This window comes from Equus quagga, chromosome 22, assembly GCF_021613505.1.
Source record: "Equus quagga isolate Etosha38 chromosome 22, UCLA_HA_Equagga_1.0, whole genome shotgun sequence".
Classification (NCBI taxonomy): domain Eukaryota; kingdom Metazoa; phylum Chordata; class Mammalia; order Perissodactyla; family Equidae; genus Equus; species Equus quagga.
Genome location: NC_060288.1, coordinates 32663044 through 32680334, shown reverse-complemented (window position 1 = coordinate 32680334; position 17291 = coordinate 32663044). Strand labels below are relative to the sequence as shown.

The following is a 17291-nucleotide window of genomic DNA, read 5'->3' as shown; positions in this document are numbered from 1 at the left end:
GCCAGGCAACAGGAAAAATCTGAGCATGATGCTGCTGTCCAACCAGGACTATATGCTGCAGAAACCCTCTGGGAAAATCCGATCAGTTACAGGACCCCTGGGTATTTCAGAGGCACCACCCTAATTGAGCATTTCCTAGAGAGAGCAGTGGGTCTCTTGTGTCTGAAACTGATTTCACAGTGGTAAGCTGGTGAAATATCTGGGGTAATAACTTTAACTTTAAAGTACAATGAAAGTTCCTGTTTTTTCCCTTTAGGAATAAAAATACTACAAATATGTCAGGACTTTGGTTTATTTTTGTTATTACAAACAAAGGAGAAGAAGTCTTGCTCTTGTAAACTCTTTGCTTTTTCATAGGGAAAATAGTTTCATCGGTATTACTTGGTTTTTGAATTATTAGCTAAGTATACAAAATTTTCATTTTAAAGCAGTTAGATCTTCCTTGATTAAATCAGTTTAGGAGGTCCATTTCTGAGCTCTAATATTTTAAACAAAATAGCCACGGCAGTATTCAAAATAAGCTTAAAATAGACTAGACTGAATAATGGTCTGTTAAATTGCAAAAAATAGAGAATTAAAACTTAAATAAGAAGATGTTGAGAGAGGAACTCGTAAATTCTCCTTTATTGGATCAGGATTTGCTCAAATCCCATCATTTTGCAACATATTATCCAGCATCAATTAAATCTGTCCCACCGGGTGTTGGACTCAGGCAAATCACTTCTTTTTAATTAAGCTCTCGTGTCCTCATCTGTAAAATTTAGGGATTGCATTAATTCCCAAGATTTTTCTCCTTCAGTTCTATGGCTCTGTATATGCTCCAAGTTACTTCCTTTAATAAAACTAAAACTTAACACTTCAGAGACTAACAAGATGCTAACTCATCAGCCATAGCGTACACAAGGAAAACACTTGGGAGTCCGCCGTGGTCTGTTTATATCTCCTGCCCAGGATTTGTTCTTCCCAGTCAGTGGTAGCATTTCTGGCACGTTGGACCACATCTACCCATGAAACCCAGTGTCAGTCTCTGTCATGTAAGATCAGCTTTCAGAGGATTACAGAATTGTAGTTTTAATTCCCGGGTGGATGTGGAACTTGTATAGTGAATTCTGTTTTCCTGGAATGTGTTTTCAAGAGACCTGATTAGACCTTTAAAAACGTCTCTCCTAACTTGGGCTGTCTCCCAGGTTACCTCTAAAGCCAGGATTCTTAACCAGAGGTCCACAGACAGAATTCATGGGGTCCATGAACTTGGACGGGAAAATATATGTCTTTATTTTTCACCAAGCTCTCAGTGAAACATAGCTTTTTCTTTAACTTTGGCTAGGTCACGAACAACAGTGGTCAATATCTGTGGCTTTCTCATCAATGGAAATCGTAGATGTTTTTGTTATGATAGCTCAGGCTGTCACTTGCACTCAGCACTACAATGTTGTCAGATCCATCTCTAGATCCTGTGATTTAATATCAGAATAAAGTAGCACATGTCGTTTTCTGAGAAGGGGTTCATAGACTTTACTAGACTACTAAGGGTTCTGTCACACAAAGAAGCTAGAACTCCTGCTTCAGAAGGGTCACGTAGAAGAGGGTCTTTGATTCCACTGTGATTCTGGTGTGTGGTTTCTGCTAAAGGAACAAATTAAAGAAGATACAGCCATTGAGACTAGGAGCTGTAGAGGAAAGCATATAGGCTTGATGATCAGACCTGTGTTAGGACCCTGCTTCAGTGAGACCTGAAGCAAATGCTTAACTTCTCCAAGCCTCAGTTTCCCTACTTGTGCAATGAGATGATTCTTTCTTTGTAGTGCCTTTAGGATTAAAATGATACAGAATAGTAAATGTTACTTAGGAATATTAGATTCCTTCCTTTTTCAGCACTTTCCTTTAAGTGGGAAAAAGATATTACAACGGAGTTATTCTCTGATTGAATGTGAAGCAGTAGCATAGGGTGCAAATTTTTTCTTCTAAGTTACTCCCCATTTGAAAAGGCATATTATAAGGTATTAACATTGCATTTGTGGTTTTAAAAATCATTCATCTGCCTTCCAGGGAAGCAGGGTGGTTTAAGAAGAAGCTGCAGGAAGCGGATGTACCACAAGTACTTGTCTGCTACTGTTGTCTCAGGCACTCTGCGGGGCACTGAGAACAGAGAGTAACACAAGGGGACTTCAGACTTAAGGAAGCTAATGGAGCGAGGGAGAGAGACCCACCAACCGATAGGATGTGATAAGAGGAGGAATTGTGAGAGCATACAGAAGGAAGACAATGTTGCTTCCAGGGCACTGGTCCTATAGACAGTTGGCATGGATGCTTCCTTATCCATCCGTCCACTCAAGGTTGGAACATACAGCAAGCAACTCTTCGTAGGTTCCTAAATAGATGTTATTACCAGAGAGTCTGGGGAAGCTCTGGGTAGACCAGGGCTAGGCAAACTTCTTCTTTAAAGGGTCGGATAGTACATATTACCAGCTTTGCAGTCCATACTGTCTCTGTCGCAGCTACCCAACTCTCCTGTTGTGGCAGAAAAGCAGCCATAGACAATCCACAAGCAAGGAGTATGGCTATGTTCCAACAAAGCTTTATTCATGGGCACTGAAATTTGAATTTCTTGTAATTTTCACACATCAGGAAATATTGGTCTCTGGGTTTTTTCCAGCCATTTAGAAATGTAAAAACCATTCTTAGCCGTTCAAAACACATCATGGAGTGTAGTCTGCTGACCCCTGAGTTAGAACTACGAGAGTCGGCCAAGGAGGGATGTGACATGGTCAGTGAGGCCACTCTCAACGCATGGCCAATGTAAACAGGGAACTCTTCCATGCCTCGGATCACAGCACGGCTTCTTAAAGAATTGAGAAGCATGAGACAGGCTGGGGAAAAGGGACTTAGGAAAGGGGCAGGAACGTGTGCCCACAGAGAAAGTGCCACTTTGAAGCTGGATCTAAAATGCAAGACAAGGAGATGCACCAGGAGAGCTGACCCCAGTGTAGAGCGACGTCGCTGTGCACTGGGCCGGCCGCAGGCAGCACACCGGCAGCTGCAGAAGGCAGCGCGTTTGCTGTAATGGGAGCAGCACACGCTGCTGCAGTGACCCATCCCTGAAGAAATGCAGCGAAGTTCTGCAGGTCCACTGCAGCCAGCGAGGAAGAACTGTAGGAGACCCTAGAAAGAGGCAGATCTGGGCGAGGAGTCCCATGAAGGAGGACGGGCTAGGATTGCGCCTGTGGCCAGCTGACTGAAAGGGCCAACAGTCAACCCTCCTGCCCTCGCTTACCGACAGGCCTGCTGTAGTCATCTAGTTTGCACCACACCACTGGCTGCTGAGTGACAACCTCCACCCCGGCCTGGGCTTCGAGGCCAAACGCAGCCCAGATCCTTGGCTCCTGAACGGGGCTTCACTGGGGTTCTCAGAGCTGTTCATTTTCCAAGAGAATCTTGAGTTTTCTTCAATGACTTGCTGACAGGATAGCTAAAGGCAGATGAAGCCATAAAATGAGAAATATTATGACAGCCTTCCCCAAAGTCGCCTGCCTGCCCAACCAATTTTTTTTTTCTAACAGTTCTGCCGAACAGCTGTTCATGGTACTGTTTATTTTATTAATAATGTTTGTTTTCTCCCTCATACTGTATGTCATCAGTTGACATTTCGGAGGCTCCCGTTTATTCTCTGTAGAGCTGTCTCAGATTCTCCTTGCCATAAAGAGGTAAATCCTGTTTGATGGTACCGAAAAGACCACCTATTCCCTGAAAGAGGCCAGCATGACAAAGAACTTCGCCTTCAGTTTGCCCTGTGGAACCAAAGCCCTAAGGCGTGGGAAAAGCCAGAGGACCTCCCGTTGGTTGTGGCCTCCCTGGCCTCTCTAGAAATGTAGATCGTGTGGACATAGATCTGCTTCTGTCTGGATCGTGGAATCCGAGTGACCACAAGCTTCTAGAGGCCCCAGGTCATCCAGAGCAATCTGTGAGGCTCCCAAGAGACACTTGACTCTGTTTGAATGGTGTCCTGGGAAGCCAGAAACCAAAGGAGGATGCCAACTTTAAGTCAGTGCAAAGCAGGGCAGCCCCCGAGCCGTGGATTGCCAAATAAAATTTTCAAGTAGGCCCAGATGACCTCTGTTGTTGTCCAGTGAGCCAGTTCAATATTCAGTATTTAACTGGAGAGTTCTATTGTTGGAGAAATCACGGGATAGAAGTTGGACCACCTGGCCCAGGGGGAAGGGGGATATTGCTTTATGAACTGTTAAAATCCCAATAAGTGTACATCGCAAATAGATGCTTTGAAAACCCATATCTAATTGGAAAACACATAGGAAGAACTGAGACATGCTTAGAGGCACACTGACCGCCTGCATCCATTGCATGCCTTGTGCCAGAGTTGTTTTCCATCATTTCTGGGCGGGTCCTTTGGAGTCCGTCTCATGCCTGCCCTAGTCACCATCACCCAGCGCGGTCCACTCTCATCATGTCACTGCTGCTTGCAGGCCTTGGAGACGGTGACTGGGGCAGGCTTATTTGGCCAGCGTGGCCTTAATTTTTGGAAAGCTCTGTGTTGGTGTAAGAGGAACTCTCAGTACTGAAATACCCCAAGAAATGAAGCTGGGGACACTCTGTTTGGACTTTTGGCCGTTTGCAGACAGACGGGCACACTCAGGACTCTTGGGCGCCTGGCATGCTGGAGACAGAAGGGGCTCTGGAGACATCTTGTCCATCTCTCCTCCCTCCCTATCCCCAGCCTTTTTAAAATTGGCCAAGTAAAATCAGTCCACATGGTTATGTCCAACTTAATGTTCTGTGTACAGGAAAAACCATTACAAAGTTCACTGGATGTAAAATTGTTGTTCAAAAAAGTTATTTTACTACTTTTCTTCCAAATTGTGTGCAGTAGTTAATGAGAGCTAAAGAAGAAGCTGCAACTGGCAACTAATAATAATAATAATAATAATTTCAGCTTTCCTAAGCAGGCTCCCTCCCTGGTGACTCCTTTATAAGCTTCAGGGAAGAGCTCCATTTCTCTCTTTCCACTTCGTTTTACTATATGCTGAACTGAACCTGAAGAAACACAAATGGAGTCCTTTTGTAAAAACTTTGGTGTTACCTCTCTCTGGAGTTACTAATCATGTGAAAGTAATATCAAACCCTGAATCTGTAATGCCGTGAAAGATAATTCTCAGCCATGGGCTTTGAAAAAAGTACCAAAGGGAAAAGCCCTTTCAAGTTTACATAAAGACAGAAGAAAATCAGTATAAATATAAAGACACACATACACATAATCGTGGAAGGTAGGTTTCACCCCTATAATGGATAAGGAAATCAAAGCTCAGTGAGGTGAGATGACAAGAATTCTGTCAGCCTGTTCCATGTCTGTGCTTTTTTTTTTTTTTTTTAACCTTAAGGGTGATGAATTTAAGGAGAATTTAAATCCATAATTTTTTACCCCAATTTTAACATGGCAAAACACGACCTTCTTTGGAGAGGATCAAGAACCACGGTTTCGTACTGGCTATCACATCTTTGCAGCACAAACCCAGCAACAGAATCCATTTTGCTGCCAAAGACTTTGTGTGGCCTCTCGTCCCCCTAAGCTAGAGCAGCCGGGTCACAAACGTAGCGACCACGTTCCTGCTTCAGTATTCTAGACCTGTGGCATCTGTGCATGCAGAAGGTCCCATCAGAAGTGCACAAATTCATTCAGCAATGAAGACTTAAAATTACCTACTGGGTTAGGATGATTCTCTAGGAATCCACCATGTGGTCTGTTTGCGTCAGTTAAGCTTTGTGTATACATTCTAGTTACATTGTCAATTTTCCGGCTTTAACATTTTTTTCCCTGCTCTCTTTGCCTCTTTAATTTCATCTATGTGGATAGCTAGAAGAGTATGATGTACCTTTTAAATTAGAAACAGTTTCTGAAATGAAGTATGATGCCTAGTTTAGCACATTTCCTGCCCTAGTTGCAATTAAATGTATCCAGCATTTGACATAAAATAGCTGGCCCATTATCTTTAGAGTACAAATTTGAGGCAGTCCGCTTAGCGTGGGCCATTGGCCCCATAGAATTCACCTTTGTAGAAGGTGAGGAAATGTATATTTTGTTAAAATCAGTATCTGCCTGCCAAAGGAGGAGAAAAAGCCCTTTGCCAGATGTGTTTTCAGTCAATTTCCTTTCCTGGGAAACAGCCATTTCCCCTGCATTACCAGCGGTGTTTTCATTCGTGGAGCAGACAGAGTAAGTGCAGCGCATTAAAGGACAGAGGCCCCGATAGCATCAGCCTTATCTGTGACAATTATCTTTCTTCTTGCAGCTGTGTAACTTCTGTCTGACAGCAAACCATAGGAACTGTGTGTTAGAGTTAGTACTGATGGAAGAATCAGAGTTGATAATATTCATGTGGCTTCTCAGATGGTCGCCATTCTTATTTAGGTTACTTCAATTAAAAAACTACCAAATCCTCGTCATTCTAACTTATCTGAGTATTTCCTGTGAAGTGATGTCCGAGGACAGTTAGAGACGACTTCTTTACAGTTGGCACTCCCACAAACCGGCACAGCATCTGCTAAAGAATGTTTGTTTTTCAAAGCCACACTGTATATAATATGTAACCTTAAAGACTTTGAGAAGAAAAGACTTTTTGTTTACTAGAAACTTGGGAAATATCCAAGTGACTATTTTTTTTTAATATTTCGTCATGAATTCCCTGAATTTTTAGGAATATTTTAGTTTATACAATTCTCCTGTTACAAAAAGTTATCTCAAATGCTGTTTGATTTTTAAATATTTTTGTTCTCTAATATTTTTATGGAATAGTTTATCTTCCCATCAAAAAAATGCCTAAAAGGTCGAGATACAAGTCATAACTTTAAAAAGGCAGAGGATGAAATTCTAAAACAATAGATGAGTGCATTAGCCTGATAATATTTTTGCCAGTAATTCTGTGTCCTGTTTTTTCCCCTGTAGAAAAAAATGCTAAACATTTTCTTTCAGTGGATTGATGTCAATGTTTACTGTTTTACTCACAACCAATGTAAAGTCAATAAAATCTTTCTTTTGGCTAAGACAATATTTCATTAGAGATTTTGAGGTGGGCTGATGAGTTATAGTTTTACATTAGATGTTCCTAAATTCATTTCAACAAGATTGTAAAGAATTCAAATTCTATTGCTTCTGAAAAATGTCTAGTCTCGTCATAATCATTTATCTGAATTTCTCTACAAATGAATTTTATTTTGAAAGTGGCTTAATGCCATCTAGATTAATCTTTGTTTAATCTAAATTTATAAAATTTTTATCTTAATTATTGAGAACCTTTTAAAATAAGATAAAAATGTCATGTGTGCTATTTACATTAAGATATATTATCTCTCTTGCTTATAGGTTAACATAAATAAAATTGCTTAGGTCAAAGAAGTAAAAAAGTAAAAGCACATGGCCCTCTTTTGGTGTTCCCATCCATCAACTGACTTGATATAAAAAAATCTTCCTGTGGGAAATTAGACTTGATTATGGAGTTACATGTATAAAAAGTCATTCCTGAAGAATGATACATAGTTTTTGAAGAATTATATTAGAAGTATAATAAATAGTTATGCATGAAAAGAAGTGATGTTTGCATTCAAGTGTATAAAAATACTCCCTGCCATTCTTGCTCCTTCATGAGTCTAAGTATGTTTGTCTGCTGATGATTCAAACCTTTCCTAGTAATCTAATGTGTCAATGTTCCACTATTCTCCTAGACTGTATCTCAGGCAATTTCTTTGTCACTCCGTTAATAATAAACTGTGCTTGCCCAAAATGTTCCATTTTAAGGAAAGGGTCTAAATTCAAAGACTAATACAAAAGAAAAAATGAAAGGAAGTAAATTGTACAAAGCCTGTAAAGAGAGGACATTTATAGTGGTATTAAGGTACCTAGTTCCTGGCATCTGTTTCCCTTAAGAAAAAAATTTTGACAGTGGTTTTTGAAAGTCCTAAAACTATTCTGGTAGAATATTTAGAGGAAAAACATATTATTTACTTTTCCCCAAAACCCTGATGCATATTTCGGTGACCTTTTTTATTTGCAAGTCCAAAAGTCTTGCCTCGTTACAGTATAAATTAAAACAAAACAAAACAAAAAACTGCTAGAGCTGGTACCTCTCTGAGAATGCAAATATCACATCCACTTGTAATACTCACCTGCTCCCTCTACTGGTCTCATACCAGGTAACAGGCAAAACTATCCGTTTTTATTAATCAGTAGTAGAAATGGTATGCGATTGAGGACATAAATCAATAGCAACTAATATACAACTTGGAATGTTTCCATTATAGTTTAAATGCAAAAGAACACCACACCATATGCAGAAGTTAAACGCCTACTTAGGTGTGCACGTGCACGCACACACACACAGAATAAAAAATATTTTTAAGCAGAGGGCTGGCCCGGTGGCTGTCAGTAAATTTCCACACTCTCTGCTTTTGTGGGCTGGGTTCACGGGTTCGGACCCTGGGGGTGGACCTACTCCACTCATCAGCCATGCACTGGAGGCATCCCACATACAAAGCAGAGGAAGGTTGGCACAGGTGTTAGCTCAGAGCTAATCTTCCCCACCAAAAAAAAAAAAATAATTATATATATATATATATATATACATTTAAGCATTTGTTTAGTACACACAAAGCCACCTGTCCTCTGGTGATCAGGTTACTACCTGATGAGTTAAGCTTTACTATGGCTATAGTAGAAAAAGTAGACGCCTGTGCTGTCTGTCTCCATAAGGGGTGAGTTTAAACACCTGATCCTGCTTACAAACTTACTGCTACAGCAAGTTCACTACAGTCTAGAGAGGCAGATCCACGTTCCAACGCGCAGGGACAGTGCTGTGACGACCTCCCTGGTGATCCTGGCTGCTACCGAGCAGGAGCTCTGTACAGGGACAGCTCCTGGATGGAGGTAGATCTGAGTGAACAGCAGGAATACTTTCCAACGATTGACGAGATCCAAATCTTCCACTTAAGAAGAACCTTCTGATCGCTTCCTCAAAATAGAGACCGGAAGTGAAGGAAGATACATTCCAGGCAGAGAAAAAGTGCAATAAACACGAGACCGTGGAACTGAAGGGAAATTCACTGTGTAATTGAGCAGAGTGCAGGGCAGGCGGTAAACCTGAAGACCCCAAGGGGAATCTGCTCCTCGAGAGTCCCGTTTAGGCATTTGGACTTGACCTGAGGGATTTTGAAGCCATGGAGTGCTTTCCACAGGGAGTGGCCTGATCTGATCGTGAAAGGCCCCTGGAGGGCTGTGTCGGGGAGAGGTTGGAAGAAAGTCAGATTAAACAGAGACCTGAGGACAAACACGTCAGGTATTAGGGCGGCCTGAGCTAGAATATCAACACAGGGCTCCAGAGTATGTAGGAGGGATGGTCCACTGGGTATGAGGATTCCCGTAATGGGATGGGTTTGGTATTGGGATTGACTGTTATACTTAAAACAACTAAAAATGCTGGGTAAAATAATTTAAAAATTGTTTTAAAATCATCCACAAAATGACGATAGGAAAATGGCAGGCCCAAATTTAAGTGGAGGCAGGAACCAAGTGAATCAAGTGGAATGTTAAACAGCCTTGCCAACAAGGCATTTGGCAAATCTGGAAAACCTGAACCTTTTTGGGTCCCGAGAGGGTGCAGAGAGGAGACGAGGCCCCACCCACATGGTGGAGAGTCTGAGACGCCTCCTTCCAGGAACATGCGCCCCAGAGGATTCCGCCCAGTGTGTCCAGGTGAGGCAGAAGTAAAGCTGTTCCATCCCCAGCCTCTTCAGAAGGACGAAGAAAATGTGCCTGATGTTAAGCACATTAGAAAGGGGGAACCCGTGCCTGAGGATTGTAACCACAAGCTCACCCTTTTCAGTTTTACAGTGCAAATTAGCTGGTTGGAAAAAACCTCAAGCCATGGTGAATTTTTAAAGCGGTTCTAGGCTGGTGCTCTTCACCCCTCCGCACACCCCAGTTTTGTGGCAAATGTGAAACCTTTCCAAAGGAATGCACCTTCATCATAGAGCTCAAAAAATTCTTACAGATAATTTCCCAAGGAAAATGAACAACTCACAGACAAAAATAGATGAGCATTTAAGAATACATAGTACCGTTAGCAAAAGTCAGCAGAAAGAAAAAATGGCAAAAACAGACTGGCAAGAACTTTATATATGGGAGCTGTCAGCCACGTTTTATAAAATAGCCGTCCTTACTGTATTAGTTTTCTTGGGCTGCTGTAACGAAGTACCACAAACTGGGCAACCTGAAACCACAGAAATTTCTTGTCTCACAGTACAGGAAGCTAAAAGCCCAAAATGAAGGTGTTGACAGGGCCACGCTCCCCTGAAACCTGTAGGGGAATCCTTTCTTGCCCCTTCCTAGCTTCTGGTGGTTTGCTGGCAATCTTCGGTATTCTTTAGCTTGCAGCTGCATCACTCCATTCTCTGCCTTTTTCATCACGTGGCATTCTCCTGTGTGTGTCCCTGTGTCTTTACATGTCCCTCTTCCTATAAGGACACTAGTCATATTGGGTTAGGGGCCCACCCTACTCCATTGTGACCTCATCTTAACTAGTTACATCTGCAACAGCCCTATTTCCAGATAAGGTCACATTCTGGGGTACTGGAGGTTACGACTTACATCTTTTTGGAGGGCACAATTCAACCCATAACACTTACCATGCTTAAGGATATAAAATAAAATTTAGAAAACACCTAAAGAGGACAGAAAACTACAGAAGAAAAAAGCCTTGTGGATTTGAAAAGAAAGCTTACAGAAATAAAAAATGCAATCATTGAAATTTATAATTTAAAGATTGTGTTTCACTAAAGCTTAGACACATCTGAAGATCTGAAGAAAGAGTCACTGAGCTGAAAGATAAGTTAAAAGGATAGACAAGGAGATGGAGACCAGGAAAGAAGGTAAGACACCTATGGATGGAGGGTGACGGTCTAAATGGAATTCCGGAAGGAGGAGAGAGAGTGAACAGGACAGGTGGCATTTAAAGAGATAATGGCTGAAGAGTTCACCAAAATGATGAAAGACACCAAGCTACAGATTCAAAAAGCCCAATGAATGACCAACAGGATAATAAGAAGCCTGGATAAATGGGTAAGCGGGAGAGTCAAGAATGAATGATCCTCCAGCTCCTGGCCTGGCAGCTGGCTGGATGGTGACTCAGGAGAGCTCAGGAGGAGAGGAAAGCCAGGAAGGCAGGCAATGGATGCACTTTTGTACAAGTTCAGTTTTAACTGGTTATGAAACATCCAGATAGAGTTTTCCTATCGAACATGTGGCTCAGAAGCTCAAGAGAGTGATCTGGGCTGGAAGTACCAAGACCTATTTTCATGATCAATGTCAGTGCCAGCTTTGTTAAATAATCTTAACTAATATTAAATAGTAGATGAAAATGATGAAAATGAACAGCTACATAAGTTGCATAAATCTTAACAATCTAGGTTTTCTAGATAAAGTTAAATCACAGAGTGCCTCCATCCACACTGACCCTTGACCACAGTTTCACTGGTGCAGCCTCTGTGGATTCTGACGTGTTGTCCTATTCTCCAGATTTCTGCTCTAAAAGAGATAGATAATAATAGTAAGTAAAGAGGATCCAATCTGGTCAGTAAAAAGGTACTTCTTAGTATCTATGAGATGTTGCAAGTGATTGGAAACAAAATCTGCAAGATATTATTAGCGTGGTAACTTTTTATAAATTTGTCATTTCTTTGAGAGCCTTTGTTATGGCTGAATTGTGTCCCCTAAAAATCCATACATTGATGTCCGAACTCCCAGTAACTCAGAATCTGGCCTTATTTGGAAAGAGAGTCATTGCCGATATAGTTAGTGAGGATGAGGTCATACTGAGTAGGGTGAGCCCCCAATGAAATCTGACTGGTGTCCTGATAAAAAAGGGAAATTTGGACACAGACACATGCACAGAGAGAACGCCATGTGAACAGGACGGCAGAGATCAAGGTGATGCATCTATAAGCCCAGGGATGCCGAAGATTGCCGGAAACCACCAGAAGCCAGGAGAGAGCCCTGGAACAGATTCTTCCTTACAGCCTCAGAAGGAGGCAACCCTGCTGACACCTTGATCTTGGGCCTCTGGCCTCCAGAACTGTGGCAGAAACAGTTTCAGTTGTTCAAGCCACTCAGTTTGTGGTTCTTTGTTACAGCAGCCCTAGCAAACTAATACAGCCTCCAAAAAGTAGTAGTAGAAAGGGAATGAAGGTGCTGGTGCTTTGCAGCCTCCACCAACCACTGTAACCATCTGGTTGTTGTGCTTCCTATTTTACCTAACGGGGAAAAGAATCCAGGCAGCTCAGGTATTTTAATGATAACCATGCAAAACTTCCTTTGCAACACTAAAATCATTTCTTAGAAATCGTAAGGCTCTTGAATTGCAGCCGTGCTTGTGTAAGACTGTCCTTCTTCATGAAGGCCCAGCTCAAATGTCACTTCCTCTAGGAAGCCTCCGTGTGTCTCTGCAGGAAGAACGGAGCATGCCACCCTCAAGGAAGGCCCTGCATCTGTCCATACCTCCATGAGGGTGTGGCTGTGAGGTTCTTCCATAATGGCTCATTATCTCCACTCAACTGTGAACTCACTTAAACCTGCATCCGTGCTTTACCAGATTGCTGCTACTGTCTGTTTTAAAATGACATCTATGCATTCATCTCAGCAGCACCTGCTCAGACAAATACAATGGCTTATAAAAATGAGATAAATCTGAGAAATGCCAGCACAGGGCTCCCATTCTGCAGAGCCATTTATCTCAGCTGCCTGCTGTGACAAGGCTCCCTTCCCCATTGAGCTGAGAGTCCCGCCATTGGATCACGCTCTTGATGAGTTGCAAGATACCCCTTTCCATCCAGCCATCTTGGTTTCCTGTTGTAGTGGAGGTGACAGATTCTGTGAGGTGGTTGCAAGCCCTTGGGCTAATTACATCTTTTCTAAGCAGTTGGAGGCCTTTTCCTGAGACTGTCTGGAGTGCTTGTACCATAGTCATCTTATTTAGGGGCTTCTGTTCTTCAAACTAGGGTACTGATAGAGTTCTCCTTGGGCCTCTATCTTCTTATCGCCTCATTTGCTCTGGAGCCTGTTGCATTTGAATAAAGCCACTAATGTAGGTAAACAGCTCCAAATTGAATTATCAAATGTGCAGCGCCTGGAACAGAATAGATTGTCCTCAGATAAGCACTCACAGATTCTGAATGCACAAAGCGCGCTGTGTCTAATAAACGTCCTAGGACTTACATCTGAAAGAAACTGTTGTCTCCCAAGATACTGTTTTGAGACTATAGACACTCTGCTGCCCCATTCCACACATTTTTAGAACTTCTTTTGGATGATGGCTCTAAGCCAAAGGGCCTGCATTTGAATATCCTTCATGATGCTACATTTTCACTCTTTAAGGGCAGAATAACTTTTAATGTGCCCCAACTGCAGTGCTGTGTTGCGTCTAAAAGATGACTAAACAATCCCGTCAGTTTTCAGTGTGGTTCCCTTTTATTCAATCCAACAGATGTGACATTGTGCTAGTTATAAAAGAAATGCAAGTTATGAAATTCCCAACAATCCTATGGTCTAGAAAGAGCTCTAGATGATTCTCGTTAATTTCCCTCACAGGATCTAAGTGATCCAGAGCCTAATGAATCCAGAATCTGTGTCTTCCACCTGCCTCCAACGTCGCTCTAAAAAAGTCCAAGCCTGGGTGTCGTGGAGAGCAAGCTCTCCTTCACGTGTGTGCACTCCCACGAGACAGCAGAAAATCCCCTATATTCAGCAAATTGGGAATGGGGGCTTTTCCTGCCATGTCTGGGAGAGCCTCACTCACCACTGGGGAGGTCAGAATTGGGCTTTCCTTTCACCAGCAGCTAAAAATACCACCCTGGCATGGTTTCCCAGACACCCAACTGTCCTGGAAAACATTTGGACCATAATCTTTGAGAAGAGTAAGTTTGAGCCACGATGAAGGCTCATGGGAGAGGGGAAGGGGTGGAAATTCTTTCTCAAACTGGTATTTCTAGGAAAACGCTCAGCCAGAACCTGCAGCTGTTCGGTATCCAATATCATTTCTAAACAACATTTTAGTTGGCAAAAGAAAAGTGAGAAGACAATAAGGCTCGAAGCCTAAAACTTTGGGAAACCCCTATCCATAATGTGCTTATTTAGGACTTAAAAATATGCCTGTTTTCAGAACATGAGTGCTAATATCCGACTTTTCTAGGCCTTTTTTTTTTTTTAGGATACATTTTAGATGTTTTAGCGATTAAAAGAGAAAAATATTTCCTGATCGTTTTCTAAATCTCACTATGTAATTGGATTTTTTCCGTTTCTTTTTCAGAATAGACTAATTCATTACTACCAAAGTGCCAGTAGTTTGGAGAAAATAGAAAGAATAGAATCAAATGTAAGTTAGCAAGTATGTATACTTTGCAAGCTGTGTACTTTGGACATCTGTAACCCAGCGATGTTGTCTGCCAGTTTCAAATGCTCTGTCGTCCACAGGGTAAGCAGACCCGGCTGATAGCTTCTTGATGACACACAAGCTCGTTCAGGGCCTGAGCAGTTATACCGCTTCTCAGGGGAAGTGGGGCACATCAATGTGAAAGTTGGATGGCCCTTTTGTGACTCCACCTCAGACACTGGTCTCAACAGAGCCCCTGCTAACTCATTTGAGATCCGTCGGACGTTGGGAGTGCAGCTCGGCTTCTCTGGCCCAGGGACTCGATTATTCCTAGAGCTTCTTCACAGAGTCCATGGGTTTTGTGCAGAAGTAGCCCAGAAATCCTAGCAGTAGGCCCGCCCTCCCAGAGCAAACCTGGGAGCCGGGTAATCAGGTCTGGGATGTTTCAAACCGAGACGCAATACCAAGGCTCTAGACAGAGGATGCCTCAAAGACTAGGCCCGAATGGAGCTGCCTCCAGGGGTCAGAGAAGCTCTTCTGTTTCCTTCAAAACCCACTGGACATCTGCCTCTTCCATCTCAGCCTCACCTACCTGCAGCCTCTACCCTCTCTATCTGTTACAGGAGAATAATTAAGGGTTATCTGGAGAATTCAGTGATGTTGGCAAAGTACTAGGCACAGTGTCTGGTGCACAGGTTAATGCCCTTCCTCGATCCCACTCTCCATTTGACTAGTTATCTTAGAAAGATCGCCTTAATGAGCGAGACATTGTAGATCCATTCCCTTGAGAAGTGATGGTAGTCAGCTCTCCACTGGGTCTAACTTTAGGTGTTAAAAACCATCTGTCCTAACATTGGCAGAGCTGAACTGTCTGTCACCCGCTGATTGACATGTCCGTCAGTAAGTAAAGTGTTCTTGGGCTTCTTTATACAAAGTGCTTGCTATGCATATAATTAACGAGTAGAGTTTTGGGCATTTTGTTCATACTTCTTTTTGTTATGGTGGGCATGAAATTAACCCCTTAATTCAGTGCTAATGGGTACGCCAAGTGGTTTGCATATTATCCTGACTGAGAAATAAGACAATGAGATGATTTTAGAAAAATAAGATGAATAAGCAAAGGGCACCACACTTCTCTCCGTGTCCCCAAAGCAGATGTCACCAGCCGTCACAGAAAGGGTTCTTAGTTAAAAGCAAGGGAAACTGATGCTTTCTAGTTTATGTAGAAATGGAATTTATTGAAAAGATATTGGGTGGTTCAGAACATAATAAGCATAATAATGAGGCTATATCGTGGAAGCCACAGCCACACTGCCCACAGAGAACTGGCCTGTTGAGGTGTTACTTCCCCCTAAGCAAGCAGAACCACAGATTTGCAGCCAGCACCACCAGCACTGAGCTGGGAAACTGCTGCCAACACTGGCATGTTTCTGCCCCCGCTAAGGGGCATTGGCCCATTCCTGCTTCTCATGGTCCCTAGCATCAGATTCCAGCCTCTTGGTGGGTGGGTCTAATTGGTGAAGTCTAGGTAGCTACCTGTGCCCTAGCAGCCAAGGGAGCTGGGGAGGTGAGAATCGTACATTTTCAGACTCCAGTGTGGGAAGGCAGTTCTGCATCTGACCAAGAGCCACGAGGCGGCGATTGTCCCAGCGTACAGTGGCGCTCAGATGCCAGCCAACCACAGAACAAGGTCTCCCCTATCCTACTGAAGTTATGTGATGTCTGCCAATACTTCATAAGTTGCACTATCATTCAAACATTAACAGGTTTTTAAGTCGAGCGTGAGCGCTTTCTTGATTCAGCTTGTAGCCCTTTATCACATTAAACTGAAAAAATCTCAGAGTTGGAGAGAAACTCGGAAAGAGCCCTCATTTACAGGTGAGACCACAAAGATGCAAGAAGACAAGGTCACTTCTCCAGGGGTTGTGATGCTCTTCAGTGCGTCCCGTGAACACAGAATTCTGATGCCTGTTCCTATAGATAACTGTGCATGTAATACTTTTGTACTTTGAGTGTTACTGACTCACAGTCAGTAACTATACTGCTTTTTAAATAGGGGATGGATTTGCTACTTGTATAGACTTGCCCTCCTGGAATCCATTGCCCCTGTGTTACTTGTAGCTGTGGAATGAAGAAAAGCAGTTGAACTGTACACATGAGTATAACCAAGAAGAGCACAAGATTAGGGATGAAACAGTCACTCCCTGTCCTCTTGGTTTTCTTTTTGATCATTAGCGTGTAACTTAAACATCAGGATCTCATGTGTAAACAGAACAATATATTCTGACAGTTCTTACTAGATATCCTTACAGGAAAATTGGGAAGTCATGTGAAGAAAACATCCCAAACTACATGTGGTTAAATGTTTAGTGACTTGCCATCGTTCTGGGGAAATTTTAAACTATATTGGAATTTTCTGAACTGGTTGGCATTGGCTAAGGGAGGACTAGTGTGTGTGTTTGTTTTTAATAACGTAATAAGTCCTATGAACTTAACAGCGGACCCAGAGCCCTGGTGTCGTCTCTATTCCTGTGTTCTGTGTGCCCACAGCCGTGCCTTCCCCATTCCAAGGACACCACTGTCAGGATCCTTGTCATTCAGGCCTCCTACAGTGTGGTTCTCTCCAGCCTTTTTCTTCTCTGTTCCTTCCTTATCAAACATTGTGTCTCCAAGAAGATATGGGGCTTCCCGTCTCTGTGGCATTCGCTCCTACTGGTCTTTCTTAGAGACTTTTGCCCAGGTGGGGTTCTCTTCTTCCAAAGTCTTCCCCATCCCTTAAGTTCTACTTTTTTTCCATGGAGTCTCCTCCAAGGGCCACGACCCTTGGAGAGTAATCTCTCTCTTCCGAAGCTCTGCTCTTCCTCTCTT

General features: G+C 42.7%; 1 protein-coding gene across 1 annotated transcript in view; it reads left to right on the top strand.

Annotated features, from left to right (window-relative positions):
* The window catches only part of MCPH1 (microcephalin 1), a 233726-nt gene that overhangs the window by 164840 nt on the left and 51595 nt on the right, over positions 1–17291 (top strand).